Source organism: Pollicipes pollicipes, unplaced genomic scaffold (genome assembly GCF_011947565.3).
Source record: "Pollicipes pollicipes isolate AB1234 unplaced genomic scaffold, Ppol_2.1 Scaffold_6686;HRSCAF=7923_pilon_pilon_pilon, whole genome shotgun sequence".
NCBI classification, from domain to species: Eukaryota; Metazoa; Arthropoda; class Thecostraca; order Pollicipedomorpha; family Pollicipedidae; genus Pollicipes; species Pollicipes pollicipes.
In genome coordinates, this window is record NW_023596921.1 from 47,489,458 (window position 1) to 47,499,551 (window position 10,094).

Genomic DNA, 10,094 nt, shown 5'->3' on the forward strand with positions numbered 1-10,094 from the left:
GGTGTAGGGAGCGGGTGGCCGCACGCACGCGCACCTCATACACCGCGCCAGCGGTCAGGTTCGGCAGAAGGAACTGGCCGAGAGAGAGAGCGGACAAAGACGGTGAGGGAGCTTGGACGGCACCTGAATCAAGGGCGACGTTGGTCCAGAGACGTGGTGAGAAACCGGATGTGATACATTGAGACAACTAAAGCACGCTGCCGGAACAACTCACTGACTGTGCCGCCGCAATCCCAATATACACCACGCCCCGTTGAGTCCCAACCAGACCTAGCACGTTCGCCCCATGACCATCCAGACCCATCATAAAGACAATCCCTGTGAATTAAGACCCACTGCGTGGCTCACCATGCTTTCCTGCTCTGCCGAGTCGGCGGTGACCTGCAGCTCCGTGAGCGCCGCCGCCTGGCCGGTCCGGTAGCCGACCACGTAGAAGTCGATGCGGCCCCGGACGCGGCCCGGCGGTCGCCAGGCGAGCAGCAGGGCCGCGTCGGCTGACATGCCAGCGAGGTCAGCCGCGGTGCGGCCGGCGCCGACACGTCGGTGGTGACGGCCAGCGCCGCCGACTCGCGGCCCTCCACGCTCCGCGTGAACGCCTTCACCGCGATCGAGTAGTTGGAGAAGGGCTCTGCAGGCCGAGGGTGGCGATGAGCCTGGCGGTTCAGTCTCGGATGCCATGCTCGGATTTTCTCAGCTCCAGCCGTCCTAACTGCACATCGGGCTCCGGAGGGACCCACAGGCTAAGGTCACCTGTTCGACCGAGTTTTCTCCAGAGGCCAACTCGTAGAGTAGGAAAGACTGCCATAATTTGAACGTACCTTTCTCAGGCTTTGTGTTGTGAAGTCATGCATATGTTTAGTAAATGCGGCACCGCGATCAGTGAGTGGTGAGGGCATCGGGTTCCGTGTTGAGCGTATCGGGCTCCGAGTGGCTAGAGTATCGGACTCCGAGTGGTGAGAGTATCGGGCTCCGTGTAGTGAGGGTATCAGGCTCTGAGTGTGGGGGTGTCGGGCTCCGAGTAGTGAGGGTATCGGGCTCTGAGTGGTGAGGGTATCGGGCTCTGAGTGGTGGGGGTGTCGGGCTCTGAGTGGTGGGGTGTCGGGTCCGAGTAGTGAGGGTATCGGGCTCTGAGTGGCTAGAGTATCGGACTCCAAGTGGTGAGGGTGTGGGGCTCCGAGTGGTGGGAGCATCGGGCTGCGAGGGGTGAAATCATCGGGCTCCGAGGGGTGAGGGTATGGGGCTCCGAATGGCGAGAACATCGGGCTCCGAGTGGTGAGGGTATGGGGCTCCGAATGGTGAGAACATCGGGCTCCGAGTGGTGAGGGTATGGGGCTCCGAATGGTGAGAGCATCGGGCTCCGAGTGGCGAGGGTATGGGGCTCCGAATGGTGAGAGCATCGGGCTCCGAGTGGTGAGGGTATGGGGCTCCGAATGGTGAGAGCATCGGGCTCCGAGTGGCGAGGGTATGGGGCTCCGAATGGTGAGAGCATCGGGCTCCGAGTGGTGAGTGTATCCCGTATGACAAGCGTGGTCCCAGTCCTCTGCACTTCTGAACGAAGCATTTCGTGTACTGCAAGCCTGGGAGTGAGGACAATTCTCGCAAAGTCAAGCGAGACATGGAACATCGCCCTCGTGCATCTGAACGGTGGCTGGATTCCAGCCGCGCTAATTTCTAAGCGGCATGTCGAGCCCTCAGGCTCATCTTCCGAGACTGGTCATTGCACAAGCCGCTGTCGCCGGCAACATAATTAGTTATCGTAATATGTCGAAAACTACTTTCATGACCGGTTAGCGTACACTTTATGTACTGGATATTGAATAATGGAACGACGGGGATCGGAATGGAAACACCCCATCCAATTCTGTCCCAAGTTATCAGATATAAAGCAGTTCGGAACATCAAAATAGACAGGCGATCGTCCGTCCCAGTTCAGAGAGATATATTGACCGAGATCGTATGACATCAGCTTGTCACTGCCGCATGAAGTAGCTCTATAGCTGGACAGATGATGGTGAATTACGGGAGTGATGTCGGCCAATTCAAACGTGACATTACGGGAACGCGAATGTCGACAACCAACCACCACTCCTTGATCAAACCTGCGACCTGGAAATGAGTAAAGGCATCATGCCAAAGGTTTCAGTCTTGTTCGTAATACTTAATGAAGCGAAAAAATAGGCTGCTAATTGTAACGAGGGGGACAACACACATTGACATCACGTTAACACTGGTACTTACGCAAAACCTCTGACCACCGCAGTCTACCAACTGACCTAGATTCTTCAGCGTGTACTGCATGTCATCCACGGGCAGCTTGAGCCAAGTGGCATTGGTGAAGTTGCCGGTAGTGAAGTAGATACGGTAACCCTCGATCAGGCCGTTGGGGCGATTCGGAGCCAGCCACGAGATGGTGACCGTGGTATCTGTCACGTTCACGACAGACACTTGCCGTGGCGCTTCGGGGAACTGAAACAGCGAGCGGCGCAGATGCCGGTCAGGAGGCAGGACTGGCGGAGTAACCCACACAGCGAGCGGCGCAGATGCCGGCCAGGGGGCAAGACTAGCGGAGTAACCCACACAGCGAGCGGCGCAGATGCCGGTCAGGAGGCAGGACTGGCGGAGTAACCCAAACAGCGATCGGCGCAGATGCCCGTCAAGAGGCAGGACTGGCGGAGTAACCCAAACAGCGAACGGTATCAGCACAAGATCAAGTGTTTATACATCAATCATTAACCCTTGGTTACAACGTGCAGACAACAGTCTTATCATAATGCACATACCCAGTTTTAACCAAAAAGAATGGGAAAAGAGAGACTGACAGCTCTTACCTCCTTCGTCCGTGGTGACCACGACCGTGGAGCTGGGACCCAGGCCAGCCGGGTTCTCCACTTGTATCGAGATGATGTACTGCGTGTACGGACGGAGCCCGGAGATGGTGTGGCTCTGAAGATGGAGACAATATGTTCATACGCGTCGTGCGTGGTGGCCATCCTTAAGTCAGGCGACATTTCGTTTGCACGCCTACACTGCTGTGGGCGAACACCACACACACCTTCCGGCAGAGGACCGCTACACTGCTGTGAGCGAACACATACACCTTCAGGCAGAGGGACCGCTACACTGCTGTGAGCGAACACATGCACCTTCCGGCAGAGGGACCGCTACACTGCTGTGAGCGAACACACACAACTTCCGGCAGAGGGATCGATATGACCGGGAGGAAAACTTCACATTGTGCTGTAGTTTCCACTCTTACACATGAACTTCTAGCTTCCCATTACGAGCAGGAGATGCACAAATAATCAATTTCGACCGAATATCGTGACCACCCCAAGTATCCATGTTTTAAAACATGCAGCGCGTGGTGTGGGGGATGGAGCAAAAGCATCTCATTCTGTCCACGGGAATCTGTCCCAACAAAAGAATCCCATACGTACTAGGTAGGTACATCAAATTGTGAAAATCTGACTAACGATTAATTAAGACTTTCGTGGGTAAAGCTGTTCGAAGTTAGGTTAGGCCATTGCCTTGTTGAAACCTGCAGGACAATATCTGCCTCCTCTCGCAGTAATTCGCAGTTTTCTTCCTTGTTTTTGGCCGCTTTGCTGTAATTCGTCGAAAGGTTTGACTGCCTGCCATTCCGTGTCAGTTATACCATACAAGGCCACGCTCCAGGTTAATCCACGATAGCGTGGGATCAGCTTGCAGGTGTTGAGCCAGCGCGCTTTGATACACTCAGAATAAGAATGTCAGTAGGCCGTGAGCGTAGCAGTCAGATGGACACACGAAATACTTCCTTTTGAAACGTCGACGGGAAGGGCGGACAAATAAGACTCGATGAGGTGATTTGGCCTCGACATGACATGGTTTTTCCATAACATTGCCCTGACCCGGCATCCGTAATCTTTGTTGACAAGAATATATGATTCTAAAGCACATTTATACACCCTTTCGTTTGGTGCGCTGTAAACAAAACCTGTGCGTATAATGTTTCGGGTGTTTAATAGTCCTGAAGTTGTTCAAATGTTCTGGATTATTTCGAAGGTAGTTTGTTCGATCTGAGGCTTTATTAATCACGCAAAATATGCCAGCTCAATGGCGCTAGGTGAGATTTATCGAGGCCATCGTTTGCCGTTCGCATTTGTTCTGATCCGAGAACCAGATTGTGAGCTACTTTTAACTCCCAACGTCGGTGCCGGCGGGAGAACGCTACGGAAGGTACCGGGTTCATATACGTATATTTATATATATATATATATATATATATATATATATATATGTGTGTGTGTACAATATATATATGTGTGTGTGTGTACAAATATATATATATATATATATATATATATATATATATATATATAGGCTTCATATAGGGTATAGGTATCACTTATTGCCAAAACCGTATTCTCAAAGGCCAAGTTCATCATGTTATTGTGGTAATACACGCGTAATCACATATCTGTGAATGAGCGAGAAGTTTAGTACGACACAACACATCGACAGCAGACAACCACACTAGCGCAAAGATTCACTCGTTGGGCAGGTTTTGTAATAACATGGGACATTTACGCACTTTGCAAGCAGTAAGGTGTTCTTCGAAGGGTGCGTTCGGAGTAAGTTCAGAAATCCAAAGCGGACATCTAGGATCGAAGAAACTTTGCCGCCTGGGGATATGGTTGGTTTGACCAGGATTACAGACCTTATGGCCAGTAGCAACCATTTCAAGCCTATGGGATAAAGGCGAGTGGAAACTAGTGGGGTAAAAATGTGTGGGCCTGGGGGTCCGTCCTCTACCCAGACTTGATTTAGGTTTAGATGTTTCGGATTAAAGCCCTTTCCGCCAACCATGACCATTTTGGGGCGATGAGATGGAGATAAATGGATAAAGGTGCGGGAAGACTGCATGCTGCTGGCGACACATCCGCCGAGGCTTTGCCTGTACAGGGACTGCATGCAGGGTGTGCGCTCGACGCTCGGACGGGGTACTCACAAGGGGAACATTGGCTCGCTCATGGCGCGCGTGTGCAGCCTGCCCGCGACAAGTGAGGAGTTGCGAGGTAACAGGATAGAGCAAAACATAGGATGGAAGGGCGGATGCCGAAACTCGGCCGGCACAGGGAACCCTATACGGGGCGTGTGCTCGGCGCTAGAACGGGCTCGGCGCTGGGCTCGGTGTACTGATCCCACCTGAACGCGTCCGCCTGAACCACACCTGAACACGTCCACCTGAACTCCACCTGAACGCGTCCGCCTGAACTCCACCTGAACACGCCCACCTGAACCCCACCTGAACACGTTCATCCTTGATCCGAAGCTCTCGAATCCGGCTGCTGACGTTGCTCCGCTCCCGGTAAGTGATCCTGTAGAACTGAAACTCTCCACGCAGCTCCTCCTTGGACAGCGGCCTCCAGCGGACCCGGACCGAAGTGGAGCTTGTATTATGCGCCGCCAGGATCGCCGGCTTCCCGGCTGGGGCTGTGGAAGAGCGTGACGGAAGTTCAACAGACCACGCTGGCCTGGTTGGCCGCCCCACCGCCGGGAGATTGCAGGAAAATGTCACGGAGGCGGTACGGGTCAAAGCCATTGCTGTAATGTACCAGGGGGACCATGGCGAGTCCGTGTGTCTGGAGAAGCCACGCTTCAAATGATGTGGGCAGCCAAGATTATCGTTTAACGTCCAAAGATGGGGAGGCATAGGATACAAGTTGGAGCAGCACCTTTAGTAACAGGTCTAGGAGAAAAAATAGAGGAACGGCATATGTCATTACTCAAAGCGTGCAGGTCCAATTAGGTAACATGTGCCGAATATGGCACCACAAATTTTGTGAAAACATGGCAGGTGGATTAAAATATGAGAAATTAGTTACACACAGCTATGGCTTGGGCAACAAACATTTTTACACACAGCCCCAAAGTACTCCCCAATACATATAATACGAACAAAACATGAACACCAGGCAATTGTGCTAAAACACACGATTCAGTGGTTAATTAGGTCTAAAATTAAAATAGTGCATTTCGCACATTTCAAGCGATACGTTGTTTTTCATAACTGGGGCAACATGGCGTAATATAGCATGAACATAAGCCATATGGTGTTCAGAAGCTGTTGGTAAGTTACAGATTGGCGCTAAGCCTGCCGAGGTACGGACAATCATCTGTAAACGGCTACGTGTCATCCGACGCCGACCGTTGAACTCTTACAAACTGTTTCTAAACAAAGGCAGCACGGTCCCTGCCCAGCGACAGAAGAATGCGGTGCACACGCCGGCCTGGGTCTCGGGTTTACAAACGTCGTCTGAGGATTGATGTGTTGCTTGTCGTTGTTGTCAGTCCATCACATTAGCGGAAAATGGATGAAGATTCACCGGCAGGCTAGGAATTTTGAGGGCGCCTCGCTTTTTACATGACTAATGCATTGCACATCAGCAAGTTGCATAACTTAGAGTCACGCATCATTTGCAGGATAACATGAGCGCTCATCCATCGAAGCTCGCTTAATGTGCCGTTGAAAATAATTTCGTAACAGCTTGTCACCACCAATGACTGATGAGCGCATGAATATTGTATGTTATATATGCAACAGCCCAATCTTCATAAAAGAACGCTCGAGTCCTCCGATTTCAAGCTTACCATTAGCATGCGATGCGTAGAGGCAAAGGACGAGGGGGGGGGGGCGTGCCAGTACGGTGCCACAGTCTACAAAACTGGTATCTCAGTGATTATGTGACAATTGATCCCTGTATGGAGAATGTGGCACGTCCAGAACCAGACTGGTGTGGGAAGAAACGACATTGTTGGTTTCATTTCGGAGCTGCGTATGACGCGCTGCGAGCTGTCTGATTTCCTTTCTGAGAGCAGTGCTTTGTCATAGTATATCTACCTCTCATCTGCTGCGATATGCTCTCTTTCTTCCCTGAAAAGTTTTGCAGCCCGGTGCAGGCTGCCTATTCACTACATTGCAGAATAGTTTCGCGTTGCATATCACACAGCTTTTGCCAACTGACCACTGCAGCCAACATGTGACCAAAATTACATCAACATTTCTGAGAATGTACAGAACTTGCCCGAGGGTATTGGTCTCCTAGCTAGTCAAAGAAGAATCATATGGATGGAGCCAAACCCAGTACTCCTATGCCACATTAGTGGTGGGCAATGTTTGTCATGAAAATGAGTTGCCAAGGGTTCTTGCAACAACATTATTAACTGAAAATAAAACGCACCAAATGTAAACGGTAGCTAAAAATTTAGCTGTGAGGACAATCGTACTTGACCATGGATGCGATGATTCCAAGTATCGGCATGGACATAAAACGGTTGCATTGTGTTGTTTAGGATGCGTACATAGGTTTGAGAACAGGCTCGGTTCAAGTCGAATCCATTGGCGCGATCAAAGAGAATACCGCTTAAATTGTTACGTTGTGACAATAGCGTGTTCCACCAACAATATGATTGGCGTAAGAGTCTAACGCATGCAAGCAACCAAATGTTTTCCCCTTTCGTTAAAGCCTTCTCCCCCCCAAGGCTAGAAATTTCTTAAATTACATTCATTTCTTAATCTGCCCCGTTATTAACTATCATCTGCTCTCTTATTTGACCATGTTGACCTTTCGCCACTGGTGAAAGCGTCCCTGATCTGTGGCCGCCCATGCGAACAAAGCGTGATGGAAAAAAACGCGCGCTAGCATGATAGCGCTTCAGAGCAGGAGACATGCAATACCAAACGTTTGCAGCAGCACTGTAATCGCGCTGACACGTTTGTCAAACATGGATTGTATCTGACTCACGGAGGCGTTTAGATCACGTGTGCGCTTCACATGTACGAAGTCAGGTCATTGCAAGTGATCGTCCAGCACGTGTCGTAAATCGTAAAGCAACTACCCGATTTGCCTCGCCCTCCACATACGCCAAAGACGTGGTCATTGTCAGAGAATATTACACAGAACAGCTGCGGCAAAAATCTGGGGCAGGTAACGTGCCCCACATGGTAAGTGCGATGTCTGCAGCAAATACGCTGACCTCGTTGGCGAAAAAACCTCAGGAGATACTGCCCGCAAATGTTCCAGCGTTCTTCATTCTTCATCTTTCCTGACCGTGGCATTGGGAAGGGAGGTATATATATATATATATATATATATATATATATATATACACCTCCCTTCCCATGTGCCATATATATATATATATATATATATGTATATATATACCGCTATATTCCGCCATTACAGAAACCATCGTCAATCACACCATTGTTCCTCTCAGCGTTGGATACGATAGTTAGTCTACACTATTTCCGCCTCTGATAATCTGCTCCCCGCCGTCCACAATCTCACCTTCTCTCAGTCTTGTATGAGGCTGTCGGAACTAACCATCTCGTCCTCACACACTCCGTCGCTCTCCATCACCTCACCTTCTCTCAGCGTGATGATGGGGTAGGAGGCGATGCCGTCTGGCGAGGCGCCGATGCCGTTGACGGCCGTCACCCTGAAGCTGTAGGCGGTGAACGGCTGCAGGTCGGCCACCACGAACGATGTCTGGTTATCTGGCGTGGAGATGGGCTGCTGGCTCCACTCGCCATGTTCGCCAGTTCTGCAGCAGCACGAACATACCCTCCTTACTGTTTGCATTCAGCAGACACACAGCGGTGTATTAAAGGGGGTCGTAGTACACACTCGCTTTCCGCATGAAGGCACGTATGTGGATTTGACGCGCTTGCGTGATTTCACAGCATGCTAGGTTAAAAAGAGGGAGTGTGTCTAATGTTTTCGATTTTCTCATTACACGTTTAAGGAGATTTGGCAATCATCTAATCATCATCAATTTTGGTTGCTAAATGTGCATTTCGGTCTTGCAACAGCTTTTGCTTATTCATTGTTATCGATCCCATCAGTGGCTGTGCTCAAACAAATACAATCCTAAAAGATAAACCAATCAGCGGGCAGGAAAGGACGAATGTACTGGCTTATATGTGGCGAGTAACTGAGCGCTAGAAAAATGGTCATTATTTTGGTTGCTAAGCAACGTCGAATCACATTTCTCTAGAGCCTGGTGCAGCCGATTGACACGACACAATACTTGTTCCTCGTCTCAGTATAAAGTAGGCCGACATGAATTGGTGCGTTCCAACTGACTAGCCTTACCATACGTCTAAGCCCGTACACTCGTAGCCCTCAACTGGATGCAAACAAAAAACAAAAAACATCGGCGTAATGGCCGCCACCACCGCCGCGTTTGCAAGCTGCTGTCAGCGCTGGCAAGCGACATCTCCGAAAAAAAAACATTGGGTAGAGCTAACGATATCTTCCCAATGATGTCGATGTGTTTGTGTTTAGTAGTGAATATTGCTTGGGGCTACCCAATAACTTCTTTCTTCCATGCGAACCAAATAAAATTTGGGAGTTTTAGCAATCTCGCCAGTGGGGGCGAATTTGAATCAATGACACCAAATGTTATAAATCGAAATTCCCTTCCATCTTTCGCGCACAGTCAAAAATCCTAACTTGCCTAGGCACACTCCATTTGATCAAGTGACACATTTGATCGTTCGATGGCCCATCTTTACCAAGTCCTGCATACGCTCAGTGCATGCAAGAGTCTTCTCTTATTCATTAGCTTCCCTACACGTTTAGGGGGGGGGGGGGGGGGGAGTAGCTGGAGGAATGGGCCATGGATTCGCGTGTCGGTGGCTGTGTTATCCTGGGGAGAAACTGAAGTGAGCGGGTCATGAATCTGTTCGAGAGGTCCATTCGCCGTCGAATCGCGCCATCCGTTGGGCTCGATGCTGCGTCATTATCGTTACCAAGCTGTAATGGCCGAGAAACAGATAGGACGTCATTGCTCCCCTCCATCGGAAACCACAGACCATTGGTGGCAGCGCAACAAGAGTAGCCATGGGGCGATGTCGTTGAACCTAACTCATATTAGAGCCTCGCTTATTATCGGATGATTTATTCATCGAGCAAAGGCTGTTAAATCTAAATATCGCTATCCATAGCACTCAATGTTAAGCCCGAAAAAGAACGTACTCCCCGTGGTATGAGGCAATACGGTTATGCATTATATGCATTTAGATGCCCAGGTGCAACGTACACGAG

General features: G+C 50.2%; 1 long non-coding RNA gene across 1 annotated transcript; it reads right to left on the reverse strand.

Moving 5' to 3' along the window:
• Positions 1-2,834: 2,834 nt before the first annotated feature.
• On the reverse strand, positions 2,835-8,586 carry LOC119107833 (uncharacterized). Its single transcript, XR_005095278.1, has 3 exons — positions 8,411-8,586; positions 5,288-5,475; positions 2,835-2,943 (listed from the first exon to the last, which is right to left on the reverse strand). It is a non-coding gene; the product is annotated as an uncharacterized LOC119107833 (long non-coding RNA).
• Positions 8,587-10,094: the final 1,508 nt, after the last annotated feature.